This window comes from Centruroides sculpturatus, unplaced genomic scaffold, assembly GCF_000671375.1.
Source record: "Centruroides sculpturatus isolate CEXI.00-Female unplaced genomic scaffold, Cexi_2.0 scaffold88, whole genome shotgun sequence".
Classification (NCBI taxonomy): domain Eukaryota; kingdom Metazoa; phylum Arthropoda; class Arachnida; order Scorpiones; family Buthidae; genus Centruroides; species Centruroides sculpturatus.
The window spans coordinates 193,464-213,493 of record NW_019384431.1 but is presented as its reverse complement, the minus strand read 5'-3'; the positions used below and the strand labels follow the sequence as shown (position 1 = coordinate 213,493).

General features: G+C 24.1%; 1 non-coding gene across 1 annotated transcript; it reads left to right on the top strand.

The window, feature by feature from the left end:
* Window positions 1-12,163: 12,163 nt before the first annotated feature.
* Window positions 12,164-12,235, top strand: Trnat-cgu. The gene has a single exon. It is a non-coding gene; the product is annotated as a tRNA-Thr (tRNA).
* The last annotated feature ends 7,795 nt before the right edge of the window (window positions 12,236-20,030 follow it).

Here is a 20,030-nt window from a genome sequence, read left to right as displayed (position 1 = left end):
TGGACCGGAAGTCACGTGATTTCAATTCAAAACTTTTTATCCCGAACGGAGTTAGAAAACCGACATGACTTTTTTGTTATCAGGAAAAGTATGATATACAGGGGCAAGCTACTAATAAGTTTTCATCGTTCTGTATATTTATATATAAAATATTATAAAATTAATTATTTTTTTTAAAACTTGATTATAAACTGTTTAGAATAATCATTAAATGGACTTTTAATCCAATTTATAATTATTATTTTAAATAATAGTGAAGTATGAAGGTCGGGAATCAATATACGTTTATGAAGCTGTAACCATGATGAAGTTTCGCTCCATATTTCTCTATAATACATATAATTTATATGAGAGCATGGGCAACTTCTGGTTTACGTACGCGTTGTTTATTATATGTATATAGCCTAATTCAAATTATTGTTGACATTATAAATCAATATAATGTATTAATATTATACGAAATATCAATTATATTAAATTTATCTATTATAGATCTGTACATAAAAATTAATTTAAATTCTATAATAAGAAATCTGTAGAAATTAGACGAAGTTATCGATCTATCAAGATGCATAAATAATGAAATTATTTAAAAAATTATATAGTATTATTTTTTTAGTGATTAACTTTATTAACAATAAAAATATTCGAGTTATATGCATATATTTTCCATTTTTAAACGTTTATAACAATAAATTATCGTTTATATCTTGATTATTTGAATCAATAATATTTATTGTGTAGCAAAGACATATTCAAATTGACTATCGTTCTATTTTAAAATAAAATAATCCACAGCAATTATTTTTAATTTTATTTTTCAGCAAATCTTGAATTTTCATTTTATCCATTCTTATCTGTATAAAGTAATATTATATTTAAATACAATACATTGTTTTATAAAATACGTATACACTTTATATAATAGTTATTAATAAATAATAAAATCCTACTATAATATTATTCATAAACATATTTTAACGAATCGATTATGTTTAAAAAGTTGGATATTTGATATAAATAAAGTCACGAATTTAGCAAATATTTTCCTTTTTTTCTAAAATTTAAAAAAATTATTTTATATTTGTAATTAATTAATTTTTAAATTTTATATTATTGAAATGTTTAATTTTCATCTCCAGGCATTTTATAAAATGTTTAATTTAATTTAAATAAATTTAATAAATCTAAATTCCATTAATAATTATAAACAGTAATAAATTCCTTCTTGAATTGACTTTGGTTTTATTTATTTCTCGTTTAAATTTAATAATTAGAATATTCTCATTGGAAGAAGAGAATCAAAAATCTAGAATTCATAAGACGTAATTTTCCTTTACTTAAATGCTATTTATTGTTAGAAACCGGATATAATTTCTAAGGATATTGCTTAGTTTTTGTTGATTTAAGTCATTTAAATCGGATCATTTCTGGAATATATTTGGAGAAGAGCATAAACTACCAATAAATGACATAAGCATGTAAGTCTTTAAAGATAATGGACCCGCTCGGTTCCAAACGACTTGCTGCCTATTTTTACTGCAAAGCTTTGAGAGAGATCATAAATCCAATATTATTATTTGTATATATAAATAATCTAGAATAAAATTTATCGTAAGTAGTTATTTCCATTCAGAAACTCTTGTTTTTTTTCCATTGGACTAATACAAAGAAGTATTATACGTTACTAAGTACGAACTGTGATACATTAAATCTTATGTTTTCTTTGATGAGATTCTTTTGTATTTTATTTAAAAAATTCACCAATAACAAGACATAACTTTAAAGAATATTTATTACATATTATCCAAATAAATTTTTAAAAAATGTTAACCATTAAAATTACTACTGCTCTAAAATTAATAATTATGTGTTAAATCGAATTTACATAATACATAGTAATTGAAATCCGTTCCATTGCTTGGTATGAAAATGTAATTGGTTAAGCATTATCGAATTCGTAATAGAATAAACAGATTGGTTTCTATATTTCTATGCAAATTTAATTTTAACGATTGAAGTTTTATAAATTTTATAAGTTCAAATATTCGTTATTTATGAAACAATAATTGTGAAAATTATTGAGTAAATGTTATATTATATAATTGAATTAAAACTAATCGTGTTTAGACCTTAATAATCATCATCATAATAATAGTAGACTAATAATAATAATAATAATAATTAATTTAAAATTGTGTAATTAGAATGAATATTATAGCTCTTAAACTTTGTCGATTGAGCATAAATTAAATTTAAAAATAAATATAATATAATATAGAATTTAATTTAAATTGAATTCCTAATAGTTGTGTCTAGTTTTTTAATTGATAGATACAGTAAATTTCGAGAATCAAACAAGTTTGTGATATAAGAAGGATTAATTCCGTCTAAAGTTAAGCCTCTAAAGTTAATTCCGTTCTGTTAATTCTGTTAATTTGTGATATAAGAGGGATTAATTCCGTCTAAAGTTGACCCACTACAAAATGGAACTTTGAGTAAGAGAAAAATAAATCTTAAAACGGAATGCTTTACTATTTAAAATAACATAATAAGTTAGAAATCTGTCTAATATGGAAACGAAAACTTTTTTATGGTATCAGTTACATAATATAACTTGGGAATTTTTAAAAAATTTAATTTTTTTTTCTTTTTGGCCTAACAGCAGCTAATTTCCAAATAGTAATTAGAACACGTTCCAGGGATATTGGGTGTAAAAACCCAATATCCTTGGAACTTTTTTCCTTCTGTTTACCACATTTCGGTGTAATCAACATACCTTTAAAAGTTGGAGGAGAAGTAATTTAGTTCTAAATGTGAATTGTATCACTTCCTCTATAAAAACTCTTCTATAAAACGAAAACCTGTTAAAACGGAAAATTCTAACTAGTATTGGGACGTTACGTCTTAGACAGGTTTTACTGTATTAATTACATAGGAATAAAAAATATTTTCATATAAAGAAAATATAAATATATATGAAGATCCTATATATTATAATTTTAAAACGAATTCATTTCTCTTTGATAATTTATTATGTTACAGTAATAATATAAAGATATAATAAAAATGAATAAATATGAGGTGAAAATTTATCAAATGTAGGAATAATTTAGAAGTAAAGTGTGAAATATTCCTTATATTTTGTATAATAGAATCAATATCGAAGAGTAATCTTTAACTTAACTTTGTTTGATAGCACTTTTAGTGTTTTCACACAATATTGACCGCTATTGAATTGATTTCATCCGTCTATCCGTTTTGGTGACGCGATAACTTTTAGAAGGAAACTCTGATCGAACTCAATAATACCTCTTACAGAATTACTATAATCAGAGAAAAAGGAAATAGTATAATAATATCAGTTATAAAAAAAAATTTTTACAGAATTCTTATATAAAATTAACTTATATTCTCTTGCATTTTAAAATGCCAAATTCAATGAATTTTAATTACCAACAGAGATGAAAGCTCATTTCCTAATTGCTAAAGTATAATATGGCTGCAATATATGCTCTCGATCTCAAATTAGTAATGTCTTGCCCCTATACAGCGTACTTTTCCTGAGAACAACATAGTCATACTGGGCATTTATCTAACTCCGTTCTGTTGAAAATTTTTGAATTGAAATAACGTTTTAACGTATTATAGTTAATTGGAGTGTCCTTCCCCTAAGCTTTCTGGTCTCGACTTTCATCTATCTAATTTTGTTCTCGAAATTAAGGAAGGACAGACAGACAACGAACTACAGTAAGAATTTATAGGTCTACAATTTTTTAAAATTGCAGCCCAATAAATACAAAATTTTATGTGTTTATATAAACCTTGATTACGTGATTCGTTTCGTCATTACGTCAATTTTATGGTTCCTGATTATAAAAAAAAACTATAATAATGTCGTCAAAATAACGTTTATAAGATTTACATTACGTGTTTATTCGAGTTTAAGTGCATAATTTTTAGCATAATAATTTAAATTTTTATACCTAACGACAATTTTAACTGTTAAAAGTAAATTTTACAATTCATTCGTTTAAAGCGAGCATTCGATTCATTTTTATCACGAAATATTTCCTTTTAGAATTCAAAATAAAAAGTAATAATAGTAATAATGAAAAGTATTTGTATGAAATGTCACAAAATAGTGATAAAGTGACGATTCTATATAGAAGAATACAATATATCACGTTTACAAAGGGACTAAGAAATCATAAAACGTGTATAAATAAAATTTACATTTAGGATGCAAGAATTCTTTCTTATATATGTATAATATTTTAAAAAAAATTAATAAAAACTAGTAATTAAATTTATAATTTTCAATGAAACGAGAAGGTAAATTTGAGAAAAATTCACTTGAAATTAGAGCTATGTGAAGCGCGTGTGTCCAATTAAGACGATTCAAACTATTAAACAATCGAATACAAACACTAACACGTAATAAGCTATTTAGGAAAATGTAGGAAACACACTGATTTACACAATTATAATGAGATAATGATGATACTGCAAACAGTTCACAATTATCAAGTATGGATTTGATAAATTAACTATGACAATTCCATATTAAATTATATTAAATTTCATTCACAATCTAAAATATCATATTCTATATTCATTAATGTATAATTTTAATTAATTTTTAAGAATTTTTCTGGCCTGTAAATTTAAATTTGTGTATATATGTTAAAAAAAACTACATGATTATAATGTTGGAAAGTCTATGAAAGGTTATAGGCGGTAGTTTTATCGACTCAGAATGTAGTTTATTCGTATAAATGTTAAGTTTCCAACATGTTAGCTTCCATAAAAAAAAATAAAATTTTTTATATTTATGTATCAATACATTTTTATATCCATCTTACTCAAATTTCCTGTATAAAGTATACAAACAAATTTTTTATTTTAATGAAAGATGGGAAATAACTGGGTTGTTTGATTACAAAAAAAGAACTTTTAATTTATTATAATTACCAAAAATTCATCATAATTATTACCAAAATTCAATATTTAGTCTAATTCTAAAAGGCCCATTCATTGATAAATTTATCTAATATGCATATGTAATTATTGGAAAATCTATATTACTGTACTGTACAGAATAAGATTTGTATAAATATCATAAACTGTAAATTTCATATTCATAACTCATTAATTATATTTTATAGAAATCTTAAGATTTATATTGAAAAATTCGTTCAGTATAGCAGAATTTCTCTTACAAGATTCTGGAAAGTCAAGAATTTTCTACCATTGTGTGTGCCAAGCCCCCCTTGGCTATTTGGTTAAGCTTATGGACTCCTCAGAATAATGCTCTTAAATGCATAAAATAAAATATATGAGAGTAAAAAGGAATCCAATCATACTGAAATTCAAATCACAATAGTAAAAACTGAAACGAATTTGTGATATATTAATGTATGAGCTTCTTTATTAACGCATTAGAGGTTAGAAATAAAAATGTAATTTTTTTCCCATTCAAGTTTAGAGTCCTAAAATCTATTTTCGGATCCTCCAGGGATCCATGGACCTTAGAAGAAAACCTTCTCTAAGCTCTCTATCTTGAATATTATCTTTATATATATATATGTTATATATAAAACGAAAAATTTCTATCTGAGACGATTCTCGATAGGAAATGTAGAAATAGTTTTCAGAATTTTCACATTTATTCTTATATAAACATTATACAATTTAAACTTTTAATAGAATTTCTCACTATTTAATTTCTCGACTAATCAATTAGTTTAAGTGTTTATTTTGATTATCTGTAGCTACTTCATTTCTAATTATCCATCTTTTAATATTTACATTTGATTATTTTGAAAATTTAGAAAATTATGTAAGTATTACTTGAAATAAACGGCATAATTGTTAAGTTGAATGGCGCATTAAATGTAAAAATTTCGAAATAATGATAATTTTAAAAACTAAGAATAAATTTATTCACGGCTGGAATCTCATGTAGTTGATGACGAAGATTTGGATGCTGTTAAAAGCAGATGTATAAGTCAGAAAAATTGATAATTTCTTTCCTTATTTATATAAAAATGTATACAATAATTCTTAAAGAAAATTGAACTATAAAAATAAAAATATATATATTCTAAAATTCTGCAAATACCGATGTATTTTATCCTTTAAATTAAACTTAGAACATAATATAACTGGATCATTAATCTGAAGGAAGTTTTTATTTATAAACTACATTGATTACTGTGCTAGCAGATGTTCCTTGGAAATTGGATAAAGAATATTTTTTAAAATGTTATTACTTAACCATTAAAATTTAACAGATTGCTGTAAAATAAAAAAACTTGTATTTCTACAACAATGCAATCAAATCATGTTCCAGCAATGAAAATTGCATTATTTTTGTGNGATTAATTTCGGAAATAAATTATGCGCTTGTGTCGCTTGTTAATCATTACTTCGACAGGTTGTTAGTTATCTTGATCAGGCATTTTCATTTATTAAAGGAGTAAGTCTATCCATGAATCTGTAATATTACCTTTAAATAAGTAACGAACGGAAACTTCAATATTTTAAAATTTATTGTCTCATCTAGATTTTCTAAAAATATAAAATCGCAACTTTTTCCCGAATTTAGAAATTCAAATTTACAATTTATGTGAAAAAAATACAATATTCGGTTTGTATCGAAAGAAAATAAACTGTATACTGTATAAACTTGTAAATTTTAGAAAAAAAAATTTCTTATAAAACCATTGTTTATATATAAATATATATATATATAAATCCAGTATAGACTGAGAGCATATATATTTATTTGGCATTGGCTCTTGAGTTTTTTTTTTTTTAGAAATTTTTGATGATGTTTACTTTAAAAAAAAAATACTACAAAAATAATAAAATTTGAAACGAATGATGTTCTGTCACGTCAGTGATTGCAAGAGTTTTTGTCGAAAGTAATCATTATTTCATTTTATCTTAGCCACTGTCGTGACTGATCTCATGAGAAGAGAAAAGGCATTGATCTGATAGGTCTTTACCAAATAAGGCGTTTGTCATTCTTCAATCATCCGATTTAGAAACTAATGATGCATAAATCACTTGTCAAACTTAGTCCTTAAGTGAACAAGGTAGATATTTGTCAATTCTATCTTCTGATTAACGCTCTCCCTCTTCATTTTCTGCTGGCACTTCGTAATGATCACCTTTTTTTTTTAGGTTCTCGAAAGCTATTTTAATGTTAGTTTTTTAAAAATATATTTTAAATAAATATTTATCCTTCTCTTTTTTCACTAAAAAAATACCTTTAATTGTCGATTTAATGGGCTTAGCACCGTTTAAAAAATTATCTAAAATATAAGTTTTTAATCGGAAAAATTTCAAAATTTTCAATATTTTCATACAAAATTGAAGCAATATACCAAACTATTTTATAGATATTATTTCAGTGCATTACTGAAGGAATGAAAAATTGGTAGGGGGAATGTCTGTGAATTATTTTCAGAGTTTTTAATGATTAGATATGTATTTGTGATGAAAAATAACTATAAGAACCTGTAAATGTAAACAAAAAAAAACATGAATGAATTATGATATAAATTTTATATCCCAAAATTATTTATTAGAATTTTTTTGATCGATATTACAGTAAAATCTCCCGACGCTTACTCTAGAGATTCAAGATGGTGATGATATCAAGATTTATTCAGCCTCTTCCACCTTTCTTTTATACTAAAAATACCTTCAGAAAAATTGTTTTCTCATAAAATCCAGTTGAACCCTAATATAAATATGCTGCTTATTTATTATAATATATGACTTTGACTAAAGATAGTTTATAGTCGTTAATTTTATATTGAGTTTTTATAATTTTCTGGACTTATATATATTTTATTTTTTATTGATTTTTCATAAATAATTATAAAAGTTTTCTTTACATAAAATTTACTAAATAATACCTTGCTGAGCTAAACAGAATTTTATTCGTATTATATTTTAAATTTTCTGGGAGTTTTTCTTGATTAATTAAAATTCATGTGAAAACTTTTTATTAATTATAAAAAAATATACTCATAAATTTTCTAAATTATAATTAAATTGAAAAACGACTCAAAATTAATTATCAATTTAACTGTATTTAAATTTGATACTAATTATAATTGCAATTAATCGTAAACCATAATTTTAGCGCTTGATTAATTGCAAATTAAATAAATTGAGTTAATTAATAAGTTAGCAATCTGTTATGTGTAATATAGATTTTAATGTACTCTTCATATATTTTATTTCAACGATGATATGTATAGACTTAACATTAATATACGTGTACACATAACTTAAAAAATTGAATAAATTTTTAGATAATTGAACAATTAAAAGTATTTTTAAGTATTCATTAATTAACCTTTTCCCTCGTTTAAAGCACGTGAAAAAGGCATTGAAAATTTAAAAAAAAATACTTTATATTATTTTTACTTTAATGTTATTGCATATTCATTATATAAAAATAATTTTAAGAAATTTTTTCCTATTAATTTTTTTAGATTCAAATAACGATATGCATTTAAACAATTCATTCAAAATTTTAATAAAATTCCTTTGTTTTTTCCCTTCTTATAGCAATGAAACTTTTAAAAACAAGACTTTTATTTCTGTTTTATATAAAATTAGATTATATATTTATAGAAACTAATTTTATAAATTTTTATTTTAAAAATAAAATATCACTAGAAAGCTTCTTATTATTTTATTTTTAATACTGAAGCTTTTTAATTTGAAGTGTATATTTTTGTTTTCTTCGTAAACATGTCAAAAATGTTTATTATTTAATATAAAATTAACTTTAGTACAAGCATTTTTTTAAAAAAATTCCCGTGACAATTATTTAAATTCACTTGTTAATATATTAATAAAATTTCATTTAATTAAATTGTTTAACAAATAATACTAAAATTTTACTTTTGTACAGTACATTTTTATGCTGTTTAGAAGTGTAGTTCATTACCGCGATGGGGAGGAGGAAAAAAATTGATTGATGGTTTTGTGTTAATTACAACGAAATTTCCTTGTAAATTTTTCTATTTTTATAAAAATCGCACTTCGATAAAAGTATAATTCATTGATTTTTTTTCTCTTTATAAAGCATTAATAGTATTAAAAATTATTGAAGAACTGAATGGTGTTGAGTGGCGTATCGATCAAGCTGTCATCGTGAGCATTTGCAAAGCAAGAGAGAGCTTGCAGAGTGATTCTGTAGCTGTTGAAAATTCTCACTTCAAGTGAGTTACGAATATGTAAATGCGATAAATCGACTTAATTATACATTTTAGATCAATTCAGTTAATAAATAGTACATACAATTAGTGATGATAAATATTATAGCACTTTGCATTTAGGAAATCAATCTCGACATTAGTTGAATCTCTTCTGTTTCATTTTTTTTTACAAAATAAGATATTTTAACTTCTATACTTTCATGCAATGAATATTAATGTTAATATATACTTAAGAAAATTTTTCTATATTATAGAAAAAGTAATTTAACTTACTTCTTACTTGGAATTTTTTCCTGGTTGAAATTTATCTTGTTATAAAATATGTAAATGATTTTTAATATTTAAAATTTTGGGAATAAATTAAATTTTCAAAAATTCATTAATTTAATTTACTTTTCGCAACTGTAAAATCGTTTCGGCATCGTTGTGCGGTAGACTTAACAACCAAAATAAACAACCTTCCTACTTCACTCCTCATTGCTTCCTGAACATCAGTCATTGCATTTTTCTATTGAATTCTCCGGGGAATGAATCTTCGTGGTTTAACGTCTGACACATTTTATTCCTTACATTAAAACCTTTTTTTTTCTCTTAATTCCTTTCCTGTAAATTAATTTTGTATCAATTGTTATGAAAAATTTACTGTATATTCTTTTCTGGCTTAAATAAATATATTAATTACAACAGAAACTGGCTATTTAAAATATAAACGAATAATAAAATGAATTTTCATCTATAAATTTCACATATCGCTATGCCAAATATTCATTTTCGTAGTTTGTATTTCATAATTAAATATCATCAAAATATATCATTTAGATATCATGAAGGAATGTTTCGTAATCGTTTCAATAATTAACATGTAATATGAAATATGTGAAACATGCAATCATTTCATATTACATATAGATTTGAAGTATATTATTATGTATATAATGTATACTTAAATATGTATGCTTTACGACAGATTTATATATTCTTTAGCAACTAATAATAGATTTAATGAGTATTTTATTATGATAAAGTCAATGAATTAGTAAAAAGAAGACAATGGTCATTTATCACTTATAAATTAATCTGTAATAAATAAACTAAACATGTTTATAAAATTTTAATTTTACTTTATTTTCTCATTACCAAAAATATATTTTATAAGATTTACTAGAGAATATTATGTTTTATATCCTGTCTATATAGCATACTTATATATGCTATATAACAGCCATTTACAGGGTGTAAAACATATACAACGACAGGGTGTATATACAGTATGTATAAATTTTCATTGAATACTGTACATATTTATAGTTATATTTTATATTAAACTGTTCCAAACCTTAACATATAACACTAATTACTTTTATCAATTAATAAATAATTTTTACGAATAAAAATAAATAATGAAAAAAAAATTCTAATTTTTTTAACGTGTTTCAAGCTTGAAAAAATATTACTTAGACTAACTTTTTTAAACCATAAATAAAAAATTTATTTCAAGAATTCTTTCAAAACACGGCTGGCAATTCGGTTATTTGAATTATAAGTTGTAAAAACGTCCAAAAAGTAAACAGTATATATTTTATACTAGATGTTTCAAGCAAAAAATATATATATGGGTTTATATATATTATTTTTTTTTTTTATAAAACTTTGAAAATTTTGATTGTATTTTGCTTCTTGTTTAAACCAATTAATATACGATATCGAAAAATCCCTACTCTTATAAGTATTTGTGTGGTTAAATTGCTACAGATAATACTTTGAGAAGGAGGAACGTTAATTGATGTCTAGAATAAATTTGTAAAATATATATTTTATTTGATTTTAATTACAGAAAAGAATTTATGTAGTGAAAGTCATTTAGAATAAAAAAAAAGTAAAATTAATACCATGGGATGAAAACCAAAGCTAAATGAAGTGTTTCTGCGATGCCAATCGAACCAACAATAAAAGAAGAGAATTAAAAGATACGGAAACAGCTGTTGGAAAACGTGATGGAAAACAAAAAATAATAAAGACAATTGATGTTTCTGTTACAGAAAGAATTTCCAAAGTTAAGAAAAGCTAGAAAAACATCATTTGGGATGAATTCTATCAGAATAGAAAGAAATAAAAGAACTTTGATGGAAAAGGCGCCGATTAATAGCAACACACTTTAATTAATCGAATATTTAATTAATATATTTACATGAGGAAACTTAATTAACGTTATACATTAAACAAAACATTCAATAATTATCAAATGAATCGTACTGAATTATCAAAATATGTATTTTTTTCAATAAATTTTATTTCAGAATATATATATATATATATATATTAGTATATAAAAACAATTTTTTAAAAATAATAATAATTATTATTATTATTATTGCAAATAGGATTTAATGTCAATACATTTCTGAAATTCAATTCGTAACCCTAAGGTGAGAAAACGAGTTATATTAGAAAATGTCAATCACAGCAGACTTTTAGAATGAAGATGAGGATTTCATCCAATTCTGGTAACAGGATATCTAAACTTATTTAAAGAATATTTTTTTCCTATAATATAACTGGAAAATATTACAGATTTAACAAAAATTTAAAGTTAATATCAAATGTGAAGCCAAAACAGAATTTATCCAGATTACATTTTCCCATCATTTAGATGTTAAGGATGCTTTAGTAAAGTTATCTCGATTCTACTGATACTGACAAACAGACAGCTCACTCCATCTATCAGGAAAAGATAGTAGTAAATGAGAAAAAATCTATTTAATCGTTAGTGTAGTCTGTATTATATCTGCGATTTAGTATCACATCTGCATCAGTTGAAGGGGTGGTAAGCTATCGACTTAATTTCGATAAAAATCTCTTAAATTTTATTAAAGATCGCTGGATTCAATAAGGCACTTAAGGACAAATAAGCGGTCGGCCCAGTGGCCAAGTGGTAAGGCGTTGGTCTCGTAAACCAAAGATCCAGGGTTCGAACCCCTGCTGGGCCTCTACGTCATTTTCGATTTTTTTTATTATCTTATCGTATACGGTTCAGTGACTCTATGATGACAGTACGAATTTTCTCAGCCGTTAATGAATACTTAATCCTCTATGCACGTGTATCGGTTACAACACTTTTTATACATATACATTTTTAAAAAAATAAAAAAAATAGGACATAAAAAAATACATTCGTCAATTATTTGCTTGATTTTAGTCGTCGTTTATTCTTTCATTACTATTTAAATATTTTATAATGAAATATATTTTAAAAAAATAATAACTTTAAAAATCGTTTTGATGTAATTTAATGATTAAATCTCTGTTATTTTTTTTTAATTTAAAATACAATTTAATCTGAAATCGATTTGAAATCAGCTGAAATAATCAGTTCGATGAAATGTAAATTAAAGAACGAATCGATTAAACGAATTGCTAAATCTCCGTAATAAATTGAAAATAATGTTTATTTATTATAAATAAATTATTTTCGTTAATTATTTTACTATAATAAAATAAAATGAGATAATTTATTTAGTTTAATGTATGTTCGCTAGATGGAAACACTTTCTCGCTAGATTGTGAGAAATATTTTCTCTTCCCTTATTAATTATTTTCTATTTACCGAAATTTATAGTACATTAAATACTATAGAGGACAAAAGAATAATGAATAAACATGGAATACTTTAGTTAAAAAATTTATCCAAGTTTTCAATAATTTCTCTAATGTATTAGCACTTACATTAGCAACCATATATTTTCCTCGATCTATTTTTTAAATATCGTTATATAAATAAGGAAGAAAGATATTTAACATTTAAATTCATTTCTTTATTTGTCTTCTTTGGTAATTCTTTCTACGAAAATATGTCACTATAAAGATTTATAATATATAATATCTTTAGTCCAAATTATGGTTAAATAATAATAATTAATTTAAAATTGTGTAATTAGAATTATTTGAATGTTTTCACATTTGCTTCGAATTAAACTTTTCTATTTTCATTCAAATTGTTGTCGTCTTTAAATAAAATTGGCATTGATACAACTTTTAGTTTTTTCTTCCTTTGTTTCTTTTATTATCATTAAATATTTTTTGTGTGTAGATAAAAATTCTACTAAATAAAATTTTAAATGATAACATTTTTCTATTATTATTATTATTATTATATATATTAATATTTTATTTATATACAAAGGAAAAAGTTTTGAAAAAATTTTATTATTGAATAAATTCCCGGAATTCTTGGAATTTTCTTATTTTATTCAAAATAAATTACAATTCTATTTAGACCTATACATTTTTTGAAATATTTAAAAAATTTTTCTTAAATATATTTTTAAATTTTGTCAAAGAAAATGGAAATTAATGTAGTATTTGGTAGTAAATTAACTCTTTATAATCAGGCTGATGGAAAATTTAAACAAATTTAAAAGATATTTTAATAAAATTTACTTTAAATTTGAAATGAATAATATAATTTTTAAAAATCCATAAATATTTTTAAAAAAGAATTGAATAAAATATATTTTAGGTCTGTAAAATCGACAGTATTATTTGTCCTTAAATGATCGTATTAAAGTTAATATCATGTAAATGTCTTCTCTTTTAAATTATCTTGTTTTAAATTTTCAGAAGCAATTTTTCAAAATTTAAATTTAATGTCTTAATTACTTTTCAAAATATTTATTTGTATCTTAAAGTTCTTTCCATCTACATAAGAAAAGTATATGAAAAGATCAAAAAATATTTAACTTAATTAAACACGGTGATGAATCATTAATTACTTTAAATAAAATAAATTTATAATAAATTTAAGAAAAACAAATATAAAAAATTTACTTAATATTTTATTAATTTAAGCTAAATTTTATTGGATTGGAATTCGGGTTAGTGTTTTAGTGTTTGCAGCATTTTCTATACTAATGTAACCATTACATCCTTAACGGCTATTTATTGAAGTCTTCTGGTTCGTAATGTAATTATTATATCTTTTTCCTATCTATTCTTTAAATGCTGATAGTGATAGTGCCAGAGGATAGTTCAGATAAAATTACGCAATTAAGGATTGTCTTTGAACAAAGACAATCCTCAATTGCGTAATTTTATCTGAAGAATAGCAATTTTAGACTTACCATTTAAAACTTTGAAGCAAATCAACGTTTCTGCTGATATTATAAATTTAAAAAATATTTTAATTAATAATCAAGCACTTTTAATTGAAACAATTCAAGCTTTGTCGGGTTTTTAAAAAACAGAAGAAATATAAAATAGAGCATTGAATAAAAGATGAAGGTAAATTGCGTATATTGTTAGGTGTAAAAACACATACGCAAATCAACTCAGGATAATGCAAGATTAATTTGTAATAAAAGTAAAAATAATAATATAGATAAACATGATATTAATTTTCAAGAAATACTGCAATATATTAAAAAAATATTAAAGAATTTTATATAATATCATACCAAATAAAAAAAAAGCTACACAATTGCTACACAGTATGTTATAAGCGATTTTATTACTTTTTTAATACATGGTATCACTATATCATGCATAGAAATTGAAGATGCTTCTACAGCCCATAAAAGCTACAGAAGTATCCCCAATTTCTCTGATAAGAGTGGACTCGATTGGCAAAGAAATCCGTTAGCATATTGAAAGATGAAGAAATTCTCAACCCGAATTACGTGTAAAAGATAGAAGGCCACATCACATTCAAACGTAACGTCGTCATAATGATGGGAAGAAAACTTATTGAGTTACCATTTACTCCGTTATAACTTATTAAAAATAATCAGAAATAATTTTCGATTGAAATCATGAGCATTATTACATCATGATAAATCATTTTGAATCGTAAACTCAAGAATCAATGACATTATGACTACGGTCATGATCTCCCTACACAGTGAGGAATGACAGCAAAGCCTTATCTGAATATTAAACTAATGATGAAAATTATAAAATAAAACGACTTTTATTAATATTTATTTATTTTTCAAATTTAAAACAAATATTTTAAACCTTTAATAACTTATACATTTAAACATCATTACAATTGATAATTGCACAATACAAGCAATTACATTTAAAAGTATAAGAGCTTTGTTATTACTCTTAATTAATGATCTCAAATTAATTAATAATTATTAGATTTAATGTTGAACTGATCAACTCTCAATTTGATAAATTTCAAGTTTATTTCCAGTTTTCTATTAAACTTGTTTAGAAATTTCTTTTTTGGTTTTCTTATACATTGTCTTCCTGTAACCGTGAATATTTTCTAACATGCCCTTCACTAATACAATTTTAATTAAATTAAGTCAATTTATATATGGTTATAACAAAATTACAACCATTCATTTAGCATTGATACAAGTAATTTGAACTTAAATTTTAAGCATGTTATTAATATAATATTTAAAACAGAACTTTGATCTATAACGTACTTAACTAACATTCAATTGATTTACTTCTACAAATCTCTAGATATTTTCGAATAGTTTATTATGATAATGTAGTCTTAAATTTCAAATGGACATATTAATTTTAGTTACGACAAGATTATAAGATCTAGCCACGGACGATAATATTAGCGTATTACATTTAGATAGAAAACTAAAAGCATGTAATTTACAGAAATGACTAGATTTAATCTTAAAGAGTTGGACGATATTGAGAAATTTTTCAACAATCATCATACAATAATTCTAATTAATAAATAAATAGTAATGCATAGCTTAAATCAATTAAATTTAGTCGTTAGAGAATTTCGTGAGAGGATTATTTTTCCTTTACAACAGTATTTATTATTGAATGGAGTTTTGAAAAATATAAAGGTGTTAATGTCTGTATTTTCTCACTTTATATTAATAAAAACTTAAATTTATTTTCCAAAGAATCATTCCTGTCAAAATAATAAATTTATAATAAATTTAAGAAAAACAAATATAAAAAATTTACTTAATATTTTATTAATTTAAGCTAAATTTTATTGGATTGGAATTCGGGTTAGTGTTTTAGTGTTTGCAGCATTTTCTATACTAATGTAACCATTACATCCTTAACGGCTATTTATTGAAGTCTTCTGGTTCGTAATGTAATTATTATATCTTTTTCCTATCTATTCTTTAAATGCTGATAGTGATAGTGCCAGAGGATAGTTCAGATAAAATTACGCAATTAAGGATTGTCTTTGAACAAAGACAATCCTCAATTGCGTAATTTTATCTGAAGAATAGCAATTTTAGACTTACCATTTAAAACTTTGAAGCAAATCAACGTTTCTGCTGATATTATAAATTTAAAAAATATTTTAATTAATAATCAAGCACTTTTAATTGAAACAATTCAAGCTTTGTCGGGTTTTTAAAAAACAGAAGAAATATAAAATAGAGCATTGAATAAAAGATGAAGGTAAATTGCGTATATTGTTAGGTGTAAAAACACATACGCAAATCAACTCAGGATAATGCAAGATTAATTTGTAATAAAAGTAAAAATAATAATATAGATAAACATGATATTAATTTTCAAGAAATACTGCAATATATTAAAAAAATATTAAAGAATTTTATATAATATCATACCAAATAAAAAAAAAAGCTACACAATTGCTACACAGTATGTTATAAGCGATTTTATTACTTTTTTAATACATGGTATCACTATATCATGCATAGAAATTGAAGATGCTTCTACAGCCCATAAAAGCTACAGAAGTATCCCCAATTTCTCTGATAAGAGTGGACTCGATTGGCAAAGAAATCCGTTAGCATATTGAAAGATGAAGAAATTCTCAACCCGAATTACGTGTAAAAGATAGAAGGCCACATCACATTCAAACGTAACGTCGTCATAATGATGGGAAGAAAACTTATTGAGTTACCATTTACTCCGTTATAACTTATTAAAAATAATCAGAAATAATTTTCGATTGAAATCATGAGCATTATTACATCATGATAAATCATTTTGAATCGTAAACTCAAGAATCAATGACATTATGACTACGGTCATGATCTCCCTACACAGTGAGGAATGACAGCAAAGCCTTATCTGAATATTAAACTAATGATGAAAATTATAAATTAAAACGACTTTTATTAATATTTATTTATTTTTCAAATTTAAAACAAATATTTTAAACCTTTAATAACTTATACATTTAAACATCATTACAATTGATAATTGCACAATACAAGCAATTACATTTAAAAGTATAAGAGCTTTGTTATTACTCTTAATTAATGATCTCAAATTAATTAATAATTATTAGATTTAATGTTGAACTGATCAACTCTCAATTTGATAAATTTCAAGTTTATTTCCAGTTTTCTATTAAACTTGTTTAGAAATTTCTTTTTTGGTTTTCTTATACATTGTCTTCCTGTAACCGTGAATATTTTCTAACATGCCCTTCACTAATACAATTTTAATTAAATTAAGTCAATTTATATATGGTTATAACAAAATTACAACCATTCATTTAGCATTGATACAAGTAATTTGAACTTAAATTTTAAGCATGTTATTAATATAATATTTAAAACAGAACTTTGATCCATAACGTACTTAACTAACATTCAATTGATTTACTTCTACAAATCTCTAGATATTTTCGAATAGTTTATTATGATAATGTAGTCTTAAATTTCAAATGGACATATTAATTTTAGTTACGACAAGATTATAAGATCTAGCCACGGACGATAATATTAGCGTATTACATTTAGATAGAAAACTAAAAGCATGTAATTTACAGAAATGACTAGATTTAATCTTAAAGAGTTGGACGATATTGAGAAATTTTTCAACAATCATCATACAATAATTCTAATTAATAAATAAATAGTAATGCATAGCTTAAATCAATTAAATTTAGTCGTTAGAGAATTTCGTGAGAGGATTATTTTTCCTTTACAACAGTATTTATTATTGAATGGAGTTTTGAAAAATATAAAGGTGTTAATGTCTGTATTTTCTCACTTTATATTAATAAAAACTTAAATTTATTTTCCAAAGAATCATTCCTGTCAAAATAATAAATTTATAATATTAGGCTAATAAGTTTTATGAAACAAGATATCCTAATAATATCAGTTTGATTTAGATTTATGTTTAAAAGTTAACCCGATGCATCCTGAATTTTTTTTTTAAATTTCTATAATGGCTGAAACATTTTTGATTTTGAAGCTTTATCAAGTTTAACTTGTTTCTTTCTTTTCAATTGTTTTAGCAAAAATGATTCTGGAGGAATATTTCCACTTGATAAAAATGATAAATATTCAACAGAATTTGGACTGGTGATCTTTTCTTCAAGACTTAGATTATTCACTTCTAGTGAAATTATATCAGGAATTGTTGAATAATGAATATTTAATGTTAACTTATAGAATTTATTTCCAAGTAGAGGAATTAATATCATATTTATTATTTCATCTGAATAAAAAATATCGTTGATATTATAATTATGAGAAATGTAAGTTCTTCATCATTCAATTTAAAATCTCTAAAACATTAATAGGAAATGTTTTCATTTTGAACATTTGTAATAAATATTTCTGTATTTATTGCAATGAAAAGATACAAAGGTTCACTTTTAATCCAATTGCTTTCTGTGTTCAAATTAGTATATTAATAATATAAGTTGAAACCCGCCAAAAAAGATGCCAGAGAAAGTGAAACAACAATTTTAAGCTTTGACATATCATTCGAAATAATTAATTAATTTATTTATTTTTATTTTAAATTATTTGAAACTCAAAAGTTATATTATTTATTACTTAACCATTAAAATTTAGCAGATTATTCTATGCGACAAGTAAAAAGTCACTGACTTATTATATATACAGAAATAAGAGTTGCCAATTTTCGGAGGTCGATTTCTTCTCCTCCGAAACGCCTAAAGTAATTCCGAACATCTCGTTCGAAAGATATTTATTTTCTTAGGTAATGTGTAAAATTTCAGATTTTTCTATAAAGGGATTGCTGGGATATGAGCAATTGAAAAGTGCAAAAATCTCCAAAAAAGCTGTATTTTCTTCTATTCCTCATCCGATACTGCAGACGTATCTAGAGAAAAAACTACTGGGTCTATAAAGCTTAAATTTTAGATTTAAGCTTCTCTCGTTGTCAGTGAGGTGCTTGCGAAACCTTGCGGATCACAAGGTCAAAGTTCATGGGGGTTCCCCATAGAGAAATTTTACTTTATGCTCGTAAGGATAAAATTGCATCGAAACGAAATGTACGAAACAATAATGCAGGTAAAAATCTTATGAGTAACGTTTCGAAGCACCAAGCTGATCTTTGGTTATCTTTTGGTAAAGCTAATCAAAGATAAACTTCTAAGGAAAAAAATTTGACTGTCATCTAAATTGCCATAATTTTTTACTTGGAGTAATTTTTTTGCATCTCAGATGTTTTTGTTTGAATACTCTTAACTCCAGAGCTGCAAATGAACATCTTACAGTACAGTGGTACCTCAGGATACGAAATTAATCCGTTCCGATACTGAGATCGTATTATGAAAATGTCGTAAGGTGGATCATCTTTTCCCATATGATTACATGTTAAACCAAATAATTCGTTCCAACGCGAAAAACATACTCAAATTAAAGCCAAGTAATACATTAAAAAAATAACTGTAGTAAGAAAAACAAATGAAAAATGCGAACTAATGTAACGTCGTATGGTGAGTTTTTGTTCGTATCGTGGAGCAAAAATATGTTCGAATTTCATGTCGTATCCTGAAAATTTCGTATGCTGGGGCGTTCGTAACCTGAGGTACCACTGTAT